The 13704-nt window shown below is 49.5% G+C and overlaps 1 protein-coding gene across 4 annotated transcripts in view; it reads right to left on the reverse strand.

Moving 5' to 3' along the window:
- ABR (ABR activator of RhoGEF and GTPase) overlaps positions 1 to 13704 on the reverse strand; it is a 191486-nt gene that overhangs the window by 124808 nt on the left and 52974 nt on the right. The gene's annotated exons all lie outside the window — the stretch shown is intronic.

Below are 13704 nucleotides of genomic sequence, written 5' to 3' on the forward strand. Positions count from 1 at the left end.
GGAGACCAGGGGAAGCAGCTTTGATCCCTGGGTGGAAAAGATCCCCTGAAGGAGGAAATAGCAATCCACTTCAGTATTCTTGCCTGGAAAATCCCATGGACAGAGGAGCCTGGTGGGCTACAGTCCATGGGATCGAAAAGAGTCAGACATGACCGAGCAACTGAGCACGCATGTGCTTCACAGGACACCATCAAGAAAGTGAAAAGAGGGACTTTGCTGGTGCACGGGTTCAATCCCTAGTAGAGGAACTAGATTCCCACATGCCAAGTGGCGCAGCCAAAAATAAAACAAATAAAGTACGCATAACATAAAAAGAAAAAAGTGAAAAGACAACCCAAGGAATGGGAGAAATCTGCAGATCTCCAGTGTTCTTGCCTGGAGAATCCCAGGGACAGGGGAGCCTGGTGGGCTGCCATCTATGGGGTCGCACAGAGTCGGACACGACTGAGGCGACTTAGCAGCAGCAGCAGATCATGAATTTGATAAGGGACTTGTACCTACATTATATAAAGAAATCTTACAATTCTACAATCAAAAGACACATAACCCAACTTAATCAAAAAAATAGATGAAGGAGCTGAATAAACTTTTCTCCAAGGAAGGTAAACACAGCTTCCCTTCATTCAATTGACAGATAACCTGATGTCACCTACTATGTGCCAGGTAGTAGGGACACAACTGGGAAGCAAAGCAGATTCAGCCTCCACCCTTAGGAGGCTTTATCTGGTGGGCAGACAGTACCCACTTACCATATGCCTGGTCCATGTAGTAATGCATTCAATCCCCATCCCCCATGGCTACATGGCTAGTTAACAGAGGAGGTGAGATATGAATACACATATCCTGAGTGCAGAACCAGCTCTTCTTGCCACCTCCAAGTTCCTTTTAACTGGGTATTTTGACCTCTTTCCAATATAGCTCCTGTGCCCAGGGATGCTAACAAAGAAATGGATAGATTTTAGCCCTGATGCCCAGCTGCACTCAATAGTAATAATAGCCCACACTTACACAATAAATTAACTCATGTGAGCCACACACCACCCTATGAAGTAGGTACTACAGTTGTAATCTCCCCATTTTACAGATGAGGAGACTGAGACACAGGTCACATGTCTGGCCCAAGGTCACATAGCTACCAAAGGGCTAAGTTTGGAATCCAGACAGTTTGATTCCACATACCACCCTCTCTCTTGCTACCTGACTAAACCAGTAATTCTACTGCACGCACAATTCTAACACGCTCCTCGGGTCTGGTGTCCCTCACACCATGGTCCATGAGATGCAGCAACTACAAGGGCAAGGCCATAGCTAGAACACGCCCAACAGGAGTGGGAAGAAGCCTATAACCTGGACAGATGGAAGGACAAGAACCACCATGGTCTCGTGGCAAGCAGTGGACAGGCAGATAGCCCTGAGGAAAGCAGCAGGGCCATGCTCTGGGCATGTCTGCTGGGCACAGGACCACAGGGCCACCAAACTGGACATTTGGGGGAAAGCATCCAGCCACTGCAGGTTGACCCATTAGTGGATCATGCAGTCAGTTTGGCAGGTCATTAAAAACAAAAAAATCATTTATTTTTGGCTGTGTTCAGTCTTTGTTGCTGGAAGTGGACTTTCTCTAGTTGCGGTGAGCAGGGGCTACTCTTCGTTGTGGTATACGGGCTTCGCATTATGGTGGCTTCTCCTGTCGTAGAGCAGGGACTCAGTAGCTGTGGTTCACAGGCTTGGCTGCCCATGGCACGTGGAATCTTCCTGGCCAGGGACTGAACCTGTGTCCCCTGCACTGGCAGGCAAATTCTTCACCTGGGAAGTCCTGGCAAGTCACTTTTGAAACAGACTGAAAAGGAGCACCTCACATACTAAGGGAGGATGATTTTATGAAACTAATTCAAATAGATATATGTACATATATATAAGGTGTGTGAGCTGTGCTGTAGAGTAAAATGATTCTCCGACTTAGGATTTTGTCCAAAAACAAAGGTGTACCATTATTACCACTAAATAAGCTGTAGTTTATTCCTATAATGGAAATTCTAGGCAGTTTTGACAATGAATAATCTAGAGCTATAGGTAAGAAAAAAGACCAGTCTCAAAACCATACTTTAAAGCAGAAAAAGGCAAGTCACAGAAAAATACTTCTACTATTAGTCTATTTATATAAGTTGCGGGCAAAACTACATTTATATTATTCAGGGACACATGCCTGAGTAATAAAACTCTAAAGAAAAAGAGGGAATGATTCACACAACATTTAGGATGGTGGTTTTACCTCGGTCTATGATGGGTGGGGGGCTTCCCTGGTAGCTCAGATGGCAAAGAATCCATCTGCACTGTGGGAGACCTGGATTTGATCCCTGAGTCAGGAAGATCCCATGGAGAAGGGAATAGCAACCCATTCCAGTATTCTTGCCTGGAGAATTCCATGGACAGAGGAGCTTGGTGTCCATGGGGTCGAAAAGAGTCAGGTACGACTAAGCAACTAACATTTTCACTTTTTTTTTTTCTTTCACATAATGAGTGAGGGTGAATGTGAGGGATTAAGAATGACACATTTTGGGGGAGACAAACTTAACCCCCTTCAGTCTAGATCCAGCTGAAGGATGAGGGATGCTGGTAGATTCTCCAAGCACTGGCTAATGGTAATGACAGCATCCATTCTCCTCTGAACCCCGGTGAGGTATATTTCTCCACAGGGAGGCTCATTAAATGACTTGCTCGATGCATATGAACATTAAGCAGGGGCTCTGGGATTCAAATCCAGGCTCTTGCAATTCTGCAATTTCTCGTTCCTTTACCCATATATCCCTTGAAAATGAGACTCCCCAGAAGAAGTGAGAATGTGTAAGACACATTCTGTGGGGAGTACCCAGTGAGTGTTTATCAACAACAACAATTATCCCTTACTCTAGAATTAAATGATAGGATGAGCACACGTCATCACTGTTCATTATCTTAGCTGATTTTTACAACAACCCCAGGACATGCATGGGGCAGGTATTTCTTTCTTTCTTTTTTTAATATTTATTTATTTGGCTGCATCAGGTCTTATTTGTTGCATGCGGGTTCAATAGTTGCAGTGCACCGGCTTAGTGGCATCTTAGATGGGCATCTTGTGGGATCTTAGTTCCCCGATCAGGGATCAAACCCAAGTCCCTGGCATTGGAAGGCGCATTCTTAACCACTGGAAAGTGAAAGTGAAAGTGAAGTCGCTCAGTTGTGTCCAACTGTTTGTGACCCCGTGGACTGTAGCCCACCAGGCTCCTCTGTCCATGGGATTTTCCAGGCAAGAATACTGGAGTGGGTTGCCATTTCTTCCTCCAGGGGACCTTCCCAACCCAGGGATTGAACCCAGGTCTCCCACATTGCAGGCAGACGCTTTAACCTCTGAGCCTGGTAAGATACCTTAACCACTGGACCACCAGGGAAGTCCTGGGGTAGGTATTTCTAACCCTCCCTTTGCAAATGGGGAACATTCCAGAGAGCATCATTTTACCTGGAGCACACCCCTCCAAGTCCATTCTCCTTGGCTCTCCATCCTGTTTTCTGCCCCAGCAGGAGGTCACAGGAAGGGAGGGGTGCCAGGCTGGGATCTCTCCCAGCAGCTCCTCCCTGTGGGCCACCCAGGCTGCGTGCTTTCCCTGAAGGTTGCAGCTCCTGCCAGGAAGCCACCCACGGGGCCTCTGCGTCTCCAGGTGTGAGATCCAGACCCTCCCCTCGCTCTGCCCACATTTTGGTAGTAGTCCTGTTCCAAGCTCTCTCCAAACCCCCCAGGCTGAGTGTGCCATCTGTGTCCTGCTGGGCCCTGACAAATACAGCAGTTAAGTTACCAGGTTGGGGACACTGATCTCCTGATGAATGAACCAGGGCCTCTCTGAACCTGCCAACAAGCACTACTGAGTAGTCCCCAGGGGACAGGGAGAAAAGGGAGATGGCAGATACATGCAAGGAGCTGGGAGCAGAGGCAATAGGCAAAGCTCTCGGTCTCGGATTTCTCTGTGAATGAACTGGAGTTAACCCTCAGAAAGTGAGGAAAGGCACCAATACTGAGAAGTTGAGCCTGGGGGAGGCCTGTGGTGGGAAAAGAGGCAGGAAGACTTGGATTCTGGACTTCAGGCCAAGTAGAGCCTCTAGAGCTACCTACAACTATGCTGGAAACTGATCTCGGGTCATAAGCTGCGATGGGGCCAGGCAGCCCCTTTCAACAACAGGCACGTCCACACTGCTGCTCCTGGGCTGGACGGGGGTGAAGAGTCAGGCTGCAAGGCCAAAGCCTGAGCAAGGAGCAAGGTCAGAGAGGGAAGAGCAAGGAGGAAGGTGTCATCTCGGGGGGGCGGGGGGGGTAGTGGCACGTGGATTGTCTTCCTTCTACTCTTAGGTATTTTTCTGCTGCTGCTGCTTAGTCGCTTCAGTCGTGTCCGACTCTGTGCGACCTTATGGACTGTACCCCTCCAGGCTCCTCTGTCCATGGGATTCTGCAGGCAAAAATACTGGAATGAGTTGCCATTTCCTTCTCCCAGGGATCTTCCTGACCCAGGTATTGAACCCAGGTCTCCCACACACTGCAGGCAGATTCTTTGCCATTTAAGACACGTGGGAAGCCCTTAGGTATTTTTCTAGTCCCCAATAACTATAACAAAATGGCATTCATTTTGTTGTTGAATGTTGCTGTTGTTTTAGTCACTCAGTTGTGTCTGACTCTTTCATGACTCCATGGACTATAGCCCTCCTGGCTCCTCTGTCCATGGGATTTCCCAAGCAAGAATACTGGGAGTGGGTTGTCATTTCCTCTTCCAGGGGAGCTTCCTGACCCAGGGATCAAACCAGGGTCTCCTGCATTGGCAGGAAGATTCTTTACCGCTAAGCCACCAGGGAAGCTAACATTCATTTTATCAAAGGAAAGGCATTCTATTCTAGAGAATCATGAAGAATCTCAAGAAGATGTCCCACTGTGGCACAGTTATCTGTGAATTAATAAGATTGAAAGGGACTTGATTAGGGTTTACAGGACCTCAGGAATGAGCTATCACCTGGGGCCAGCTCATGCTCCCAGGTGACAGGGTGGCACATGGCCAGTACCTCCGTGACATTCAGGGGTGGTGAGGAGGAACTGATAAACCCAAGCGTGAGCCCCTCATGCCTGACTGAACCCTCTCTCCGTCCAAGGATCTCAGGGGAATCTGGGAAGTCACACCCCGCTCTGGGAGCAGGCTGTGTTATCACCTGCTTTGGGAAGCCATCTCTGTAGGTTTCCATGTCCTTGACCTTAAAGGAACTTTACATTTTTAGCTGTGGCAGTCGGTAGGCAAGATGCAGTATAATGTCCCATTTAACACCAACGATATGAGGGCCAGATTGCTTGGGTTCATATCCAGCTCATCACTTACTAGCTGTGTGTCCTTGAGCAGGTTACTTATCTAATCTCTGCCTCTGTGCTCTCATCTGTAAAGTGGAGATAAGTGTCTTCTTCATAGGGTTATTGTGAAGAGTAAGGGGGTTAACATACAGAAAGTGCTTGGAACATCGTGGGACACATAGCAAGCGCTTGGTAAGTGACAGCTATTTTTAATTGGCATTTTTCCACTAGTCGTTCATTATTTTTTGTGTCAGCTCTACAAAAACAACTTCTATATTTCTGTGACTACTCCAAAGAAACAAACAGCTCAGCCTCTCGGGGTCAGGGGGTAGCAGAGGAGAGAAGAAAGTAATGAGATGAGCAAGGAACATTTAGATGGGTCCCTTGTTAAGTGTTACATACACACCATTTCATCCAGAGGTAGGGACACCAGGTAAAGTGCAAGACACCCAGTGCAATTTGAACTTTGGACGAGTAACAAGTTTTGAGTGTAAGTATGTCCCAAACGCTTCCCCAGTGGCTCAGTGGTAAACAATCTGCCGGCCAATGCAGGACACGCAAGTTTGATCCCTGGGTCAGGAAGATCCCCTGCAGAAGCAAATGGCAACCCACCCCAGTTTTCTTGCTTGAGAAATCCCATGCACAGAGGAACCTGGTGGGCTACAGTCCATGAGGTCACAAACAGTTGGACACAACAGAGCACGTATCACATGTCCCAAATATTGCATAGGATATACTTCTGCTAAGACAAGTATTCATTGTTTTAACTAAACTTCAAATTTAACTGGGCATCCTGTGTTTTTATTTGCTAAAAAATTGGGCAACCCTACTGGTGGGGTTGATAAGATTGTTCCCATTTTATATGAGAGGAAAAGGAAGCTCAAAGAGGTGAAGTCAATCACCCGAGGTAGCTGTCCCAGCAAGGGTTCAAAGGCTCTGTCCCCTTCCCTCTGGCTGCTCTGCACTCAGAAGGGCTCAGGAATCAGAGATACAACCCTCCATCATCTGCCAGCATCCAGACCCTGCTCCTCAGCCCCCAGGCAGGAGCCTGAATGCAAGAAGACATTTTTAAATTTTTTTCCAGAGGGGGGGCTACTGCTCCCCAAAACCAGTGCACTGGGGAGCCTTCTTGCAGGGAAGAGAGCTCGGGAGGTGGTCCCCGTGGGGGCTGTGGTCAGCCAGGGCGGCACCCGCAGCTCTTCCGGGAGCTGCCCCTGGCTGGGGCTGAAATCTGGAGGCAAAAGAGCCCAGGAGAAAACTCAGGAAGCACCAAAGGAAACTTCTCCGGAAGTCCTGAAATATTTCCACAGCCAGGAGAGAAAAGCTTAAAGTGAAAGCAGCTATGGGCTGGCCTCTTAGAGCCCAGGGCATGACCACAGCGTCTGGGAAGCCCCGGCCCAGGTCACAGGGCCCCCTTCCCAGAGCCCCCGTAGATGGTCTGGCCTTGTGGGCTCTGCAGAATGGCCCACCTGCTCCACTCTGCTCTCCCAGACCAGACTGGGGCTCCACTTCAGTCATTCTCAGCTCTATTTTTACTGGAAGGTGACAAGACACAACAAATGTTCAAAGCAGGACAATGAAATCACCTGATTCCTCTGCAAGGTCAGGGGCCTTGGCCAACCTTTGCTGGGAGCAGGGACAAGAAGGGATCTAGGAACCTCTGGGGGGCTTCTCTTAGAGCCAGGGGTCTACAGCCCACTCTCCAGTCTGTAACTTCCCAGGAAGGTGACCATCAGCTTCATCCTCACCTGGCTGAGAAAGGCCAAAGCACATGCCTTCAGGCAAAGTAACAGCATGTGCAAAAAGCACACAGCTCTGACTAGGGATAGTGGTGTGTCTGGGGAGCCGTGAAGAATTCAGTGAGGCTGCAGGGTGGGGAGTGTGATAAAGAGAACAGGAGGTGAGGCTAGAGATGGCTGGAGACAGTATCTGAAAAGGCTCCCACCATCTAAGGAGTTTAGATTTTATCCTCTAGGGAGGAGGGAGGCGGGAAGGTGATTGACTAGTGAGTGATGGAATCAGATCCTCCAGGAGGGCTTGAGAAGTCCAGGGCCTTCCTACTGAATGGGCATCACCTGGGGGCTTGTTAGAAACACCAAACTGGAGGCCCTGTCCAGACCTGCTGTACCAGGATCGGCATCCTTACAAGATGCCCCAGCTGATTAGTGGGTCAAGGTGAGGCCCTGAGTTACGGCTGGGGCAGAGAGAGGGTCGATGGTTGGACCTTTCCAATAGCCTTTTCTTTCTGTTTTTTTAAAGAGACATTTTATTTTACTTTAATTTTGGCTGTGCAGGCTCTTCATTTCAGTGCATGGTCTTTCTCTACTTGCGGCACAAAAACTTAGTTGCTCCGACCATGTGGGATCCCATGTGGGGTCTTAGTTCCCTGACCAGGGATGGAATCCATGCCCCCTGTATTGCAAGGCGAATTCTTAACCACTGGACCACCAGGGAGGTCCCTCCAACAGCCTCTTCTAACTGCGCATCCGTCTTCCCCCTGCTTAGCTCCACTGCCTCCTTGCATCCTCCCTGCCCTGTGATTCTCTTAGGTGGCCTCCATATTAAAACAACACATCCTCCTCCTAGAGCATCTCCCCCTATAGCGTCCTTCTGTTCATATCCCCTCACCCCCCATAATGCATTTCCAAGCTCTCAAGTGCTCAGGGCACAGCTGAGTGTTGGAAAGGGAGGTGCATGCAACGGTTCAGAGTCAGTCCCCAAATCAGACTGGGTGTGCAGAGGAGTTGTGCAAACACACAGAGGCCAGGGGCCAAGCCCAGGTTCTCACGCTCTCACATTTGAGCACCTCTGGTGAGGAGCATAGCCTAGGGCATCACACAGACCTGGGTTTAGAGCCCAGCTCAGCTCTTCCTAGGCTAGGTGACCTTAAGAAAACTGTTTACCCTCTCTAGAATCTTGGGGGGAAAAAATGGATAAAAATAATTGAGAACTCTGCAGGGGGGTTGAGGATTAAATGGGACATTGTTTGTCAAGTGCTTAAGGGCACTGTCTGACACCTTATAAATGGCAGCCTTTGTTATTCTTTGTGCCTCTAAGGAGTTTAGAGTCTGGCAGAGAAGAAATGACAACAGGCACAAAGCCTACATTGGTAAACACTACGAAACAATAGGTAAAAGGGCTCAGTGACCTGAGCAAGCAGTGTTCAGGTTCTGAGCCGGGATGCTCACTGAGGCCAGTGCATAATCAGGCAAAGGGGCTTCCTGGAGGTGGTGGTAACCAGGGCTGAGGCTTAAGCACAGAGGTTGGCTGCGGAATGGTGAGGGGTCTTAGTGGCTAGAGCAGGGGGCAGGGGGGAGCGTGCTGGGATGCTGGCAAATCTGAATGGATATTGTGAGGTGTCCCACAGCATGGGGGATATCTTGAAGGCATTTGGATTGGATGGGGAAGAAAATGCCCCACTGAGGATTTCTGGGCAGAGGAGAGGTAGATGGAAGCAGGTTGAGTGTGGGTGAGCACATGCATGCGTGCTAAGTTGCTTCAGTCATGTCCGACTTTTTGCAACCCCATGGACTGTAGCCCGCCAGGCTCCTCTGTTCATGGGATTCTCTAGGCAAAAATATTGGAGTAGGTTGCCATGGCCTTCTCCAGGGAATCTTCCCAACCCAGGGATTGAACCAGCATCTCTTATGTCTCCTGCAATGGCAGGCAGGTTCTTTACTACTAGCACCACCTGGGAAGCCCCGAGCTTGAGTGTAGTACCAGCCAACTGGATGGAGAGTGGCATCTCAGGGTCAGGGAGGGAGTTTGCTCAGGTATCTGCAGCAAGGGCCTGCTGTGATGGTAGCTGACCAGCCACCATGGGTCCTCAGGCAAGAAACAGCTCCTCATCAGATTTGCATCCTGTCCATCTTTTCCAGGGAGCAAAGACAGGACCTGAAGTTCCAGTGGTCCAGTGGTTAAGAGTCCACTTTGTAATGCAGGGGACAATGGTTTGATCCCTGGTCCAGGAAGATCCCACGTGCTGTGGGGTAACTAAGCCCGTGTATCACCACTACTGAGACCACATCCTAGAGCCTGTGCTCCACAACAAGAGAAACCACTGCAATGAGAAGCCTACACACCTCAATTAGAGAGTAGCCCCTGCTCCTGGCAACTAGAGAAAGCCTGCACGCAGCAACCAAGACCCAGTGCAGCCAACAGTAACTTAATTTTTTTAAAAAGCCCCTGCTTTGGGTCTCTAAAAGTTCTGCATCCAAAAACAGCACAAGATGCCCACTGACTCATCCAGTTCAGGAGCTGACACAGAGTCTGCAAAACGTCTGCAGACCAAATGCAAAGGAAAACAGCCCTTCCACAGAGCTGGGTGGCATACCAGCTGGTTGCTCATTAACCCTCTCAATGATGCACTAGAAAATTAACAACTGAGGTTTTCTGCTCCATTAACACCCAAGTTTGCTCTGGGCAGGGGGTGTCGGGGGTTGGGGACAGGGCAGGTTTTGTCTAGACAGAGGAACTCATGAAGGCCAGCTGCCTGGGCTTCTGTCACTAAGGAAGAGGGTAGGCAGAGGGGACTTAGGGTGTCCCCCCGCCCCCAGTGAAGTCCCCAGCAGGCCAGTCACAACGGCCACTCCCTCTTCTCCTCCTTAAAATGAGAGTAACAACCTTTCACAGGTTTACTGTGAGAATGAAATGAGATTGTGAACGTGAGAGCACCAGCTCAGGTATGGTACTCACCAGGTGTCCTATCAACGGCTTCATTATTTTGATTGGGAAACAGAAGGGTCTGACTTGGATCAGGATCCACAGGGCAGTCCCCTAGGAGAGGGTATAAAGAACGCTGGGGCCCTGCTACCCAAACTGTGGTCCCGAGACAGTCAGCAGCAGCACTGGCATCACCCGGGAACTTGCTAGAATACAGAATCTCAGGCCTTAGCCCAGTTCTACTGAATAAGAATCTGCTTCTTAACAAGAGCCTCAGGCCATTATTCCTGGTGGCTCAGATAGTAAAGAATCTGCCTACAACGTGGGAGAACTGGGTTCGATCCCTGGGTTGGGAAGATGCCCTGGAGGAGGGCATGACAACCCACTCTAGTATTCTTGCCTGGACAGAGGAGCCTGGTGGGCTACAATCCATGGGGTCACAAAGAGCTGGACACAGAGCGACTAAGCACACACAGGCTATTAAAATGCACAACAGGGACTTTCCCTGGAGCTCCAGTGTTAAGAGTCCGCCTTTCAATGCAGAGGGTGCAGGTTCGATCCCTGGTCGGGGACCTAAGATCCCACATGCTTCGTGGCCAGAAAAACCAAAGCAGAAACAATGCAGTAACAAATTCAATAAAGACCAAAAAAAAAAAAGTCCATATAAAAAAATAATCTTTAAAAAAATGCACAATAGAGTTTGAGAATCTGCTCTAGTATATTTATTCCTAGGAAAAACCAGTTTCTCCCCCTCCTCTCTCCTGTCTCAGGAAATATGAGGCCCAGGACTCCAGGTGGATAGAGGCAGAGGATGCGGATGCCACAGCCCTCTAATTAGCACCTGCTTGCTTGCCACACTGCATTGAAGCACACCAGAGCACATGTTGAGAAAATTACTCCCTTCCTGATTTCTTTCAATCTTTCCTGCTACTGTTTGGTACCAGTATGTCTTTAATATCTATCTTCTGTTTCCTTCCCTTTAAACAGAGACACAGGAGGCGCAGACCTAGAGCCTTCCAAGGGTAACAGTGTATAACTAGAACTAGTAACGCTGTTGAGTATTATTTACTTGCAAGGAAACTATTTATTTCAAGAAATACAGATTTTTCCTTTCTAGGTAAATGATATTTAAAATAATGAATCAAGTGGAAAGAAAAACAGTTAAGTCCATAGTAATAGAAGTGTGTGAATCTGGCAAAAATCACAACAGTGGTAATATAAATTACGGCAGTTTCGTAAATCATTATTTCTCACAGCGCATCTCGTCCTCTTATTTTTTTCATATTGCAGGTCATGAAATCAATGTCGTAGGTCATGACCAACACTTCTTGGGTTTATTTTTAATGGAGTGGACTGGAACAGGCTAGAAGGGCACAAAATGATGAGTAAATGGGATAAAACAGTAGCTACTATCTCATAAACTTTTGTTTCAGTTTGTGTGTGCGTGCCCTGGCTCACAATGTAAAATGTCTGTATTCTGTATGAGCGGTAGTCCAAAGAGTTAGTGAGTCACTCATCTAGTCCAGGGCTTCCCTGATAGCTCAGTTGGTAAAGAATCTGCCTACAATGCAAGAGACTCGGGTTTGATTCCTAGGTCGGGAAGATCCCCTGCAGAAGGGATAGGCTACCTACTCCAGTATTCTGGCCTGGAGAATTCCATGGACTGTATAGTCCATGGGGTCGCAAAGAGTCAGACAAGACTGAGCAACTTTCACACACACATACACATTTAGTCCAATCTCCCTTTGGTAGGGGCCCCTGGCCTCTGCTAACTTAATTCCAATGGTGGGGCGGGGGAGGAGGAAAGGGGGATTGACTCTTTCGGCCAGGCCACCGGTGAGCAGATCTCCAGGTCCCGTCACAGCGCTCTGGCTCCTCTCTCACAACAGAACTGATAACAGCAGCCCCTCCCACGTACTAAATGGATGCTTCCCGGTCTTGCTGAAGTGAGGAAAGCCTCAGGCATCGACCCATGAATGAAGAGCAGAGATGCTTGAGCAAGAAAAATGCCATTTTTGGAGGGACAGGATCCCCATGACCAGAACCTGCTCTCCAGGCCCTCTCAACCCTCCCCGTTTTGGGCAGCCCTGTTTCACTGGTCTTCCCGGAAAGATGCGTTTTCCCTTGACTAGCAGCGAAGGAGAGGGGGAAGCAGGCTGGGGGCAGGGCCGGAAGAACGGAAGAAAGCTCTGGCTGGGGTAGGGGACAGAGGTCACCACCGGGTGGCACTTGAAGGATGGACTTGTCAACATGGAGCCTCTGGTCTGCTTGCAACCCGGACTCACACGGAGGGCAGGAGCATACCAGGGCAGCAGGAGGAAGAAGGCTGGGGCAAGTTCAAGGTGGTGGGAGGAAGGAGTCAGGACAGCCTAAGACCCTGTCTGCTGCTGCTGCTAAGTCGCTTCAGTTGTGTCCGACTCTGTGCGACCCTATAGCCGGCAGCCCACCAGGCTCCGCCGTCCCTGAGATTCTCCAGGCAAGAACACTGGAGTGGGTTCCCATTTCCTTCCCCAATGCATGAAAGTGAAAAGCGAAAGTGAAGTCGTTCAGTCGTGTCCCACTCTTAGCGAACCCATGGACTGCAGCCTACCCGGCTCCGCCATCCATGGGATTTTCCAGGCAAGAGTACTGAAGTGGGTTGCCATTGCCTTCTCCGTAAGACCCTGGGGGCAGCTGAAATTTCACATTAGCCTCTCTACAAACAGAAGAGCCAGTGAGGGGGAGGTTCACTGGTCCCTACACCCTACCAAGCAGGAGTTCCTAAAAACGCCTGCAGACTCAGAAGGAAGTAAGCTGCCTGTGACATTTTCAGCAGCAAAGGGAAAGGAAGAGAATGGAGGTGACCCTCCCCTCCCTTCATCTCCACTTTTATCCTCCTGCTTGGGTGGTCAGCTCAGGACAGGCTTTCACCCCCTTTATCATCACCCCCAAAACTCTCCACACACCAACCCTCTGCAGCAAGCCCTTAGATCATGTCCTAGCCTTTCTGGCTCCAGCAAAAGAGGGGTCTGCTACGGTGAAAGGCCCCAGATCCTGGCCTCCACAGAGGCCTGAACTCTGGGCAGGGGACCCTGGGCCTGTGCTGGAGCCACCCCATCATTAGCATGTTGTGTGTGGGTGAGTTCAAATGCAGAAGCTGGATCTGTGGCCCACCTGGCCCTGGGCCTCAGTGAAGGACCTTGATGCGCGGTGGCCTGATTTATGGCCGAGAGCTTTATTTCCCTTTGGAAACAGTGGAGGTGAATTTAAAAAGGCCTGAGATCAGAGCCAATGCTCATGGGCTCAGCCAAGTCCTCGCCTTCTCTAGTCCCCACCCACTTGTCCTTTGCCTTGCTCTCGAAAATGGGCCTTAGCTGTTCCCCGTCCCTGCCCCTCAAAGTCTATTTTCTCTCCTTCCTCTTTATTTATTTTGGGGTTAACACAGAGTACCTCTTGCCAGGAATCCAGGGATGAGGTAACTCTGGGACAGGGGCTCCAAGTACCATGGGAGGGTTCCTTGGGAGCCATCTTTAGGAAGATGCAGCCCAGTTGGTGGGCACTTACAGGGCACCTGAAGGCTGAGAGCTGTCTGAATACTATGGGGGGAACCAAGGCCATCTCCACGGTTGTCCTTCTAGTTAGAGAGATGAACAGATCAATCAACCTCCATAAGATACCAGCTGCCATGAAAGGCAAGGGAGAGTTGGAGA

This window comes from Giraffa tippelskirchi, chromosome 3 (genome assembly GCF_054371585.1).
Source record: "Giraffa tippelskirchi isolate mGirTip1 chromosome 3, T2T-mGirTip1v1.2.pri, whole genome shotgun sequence".
NCBI lineage: Eukaryota > Metazoa > Chordata > Mammalia > Artiodactyla > Giraffidae > Giraffa > Giraffa tippelskirchi.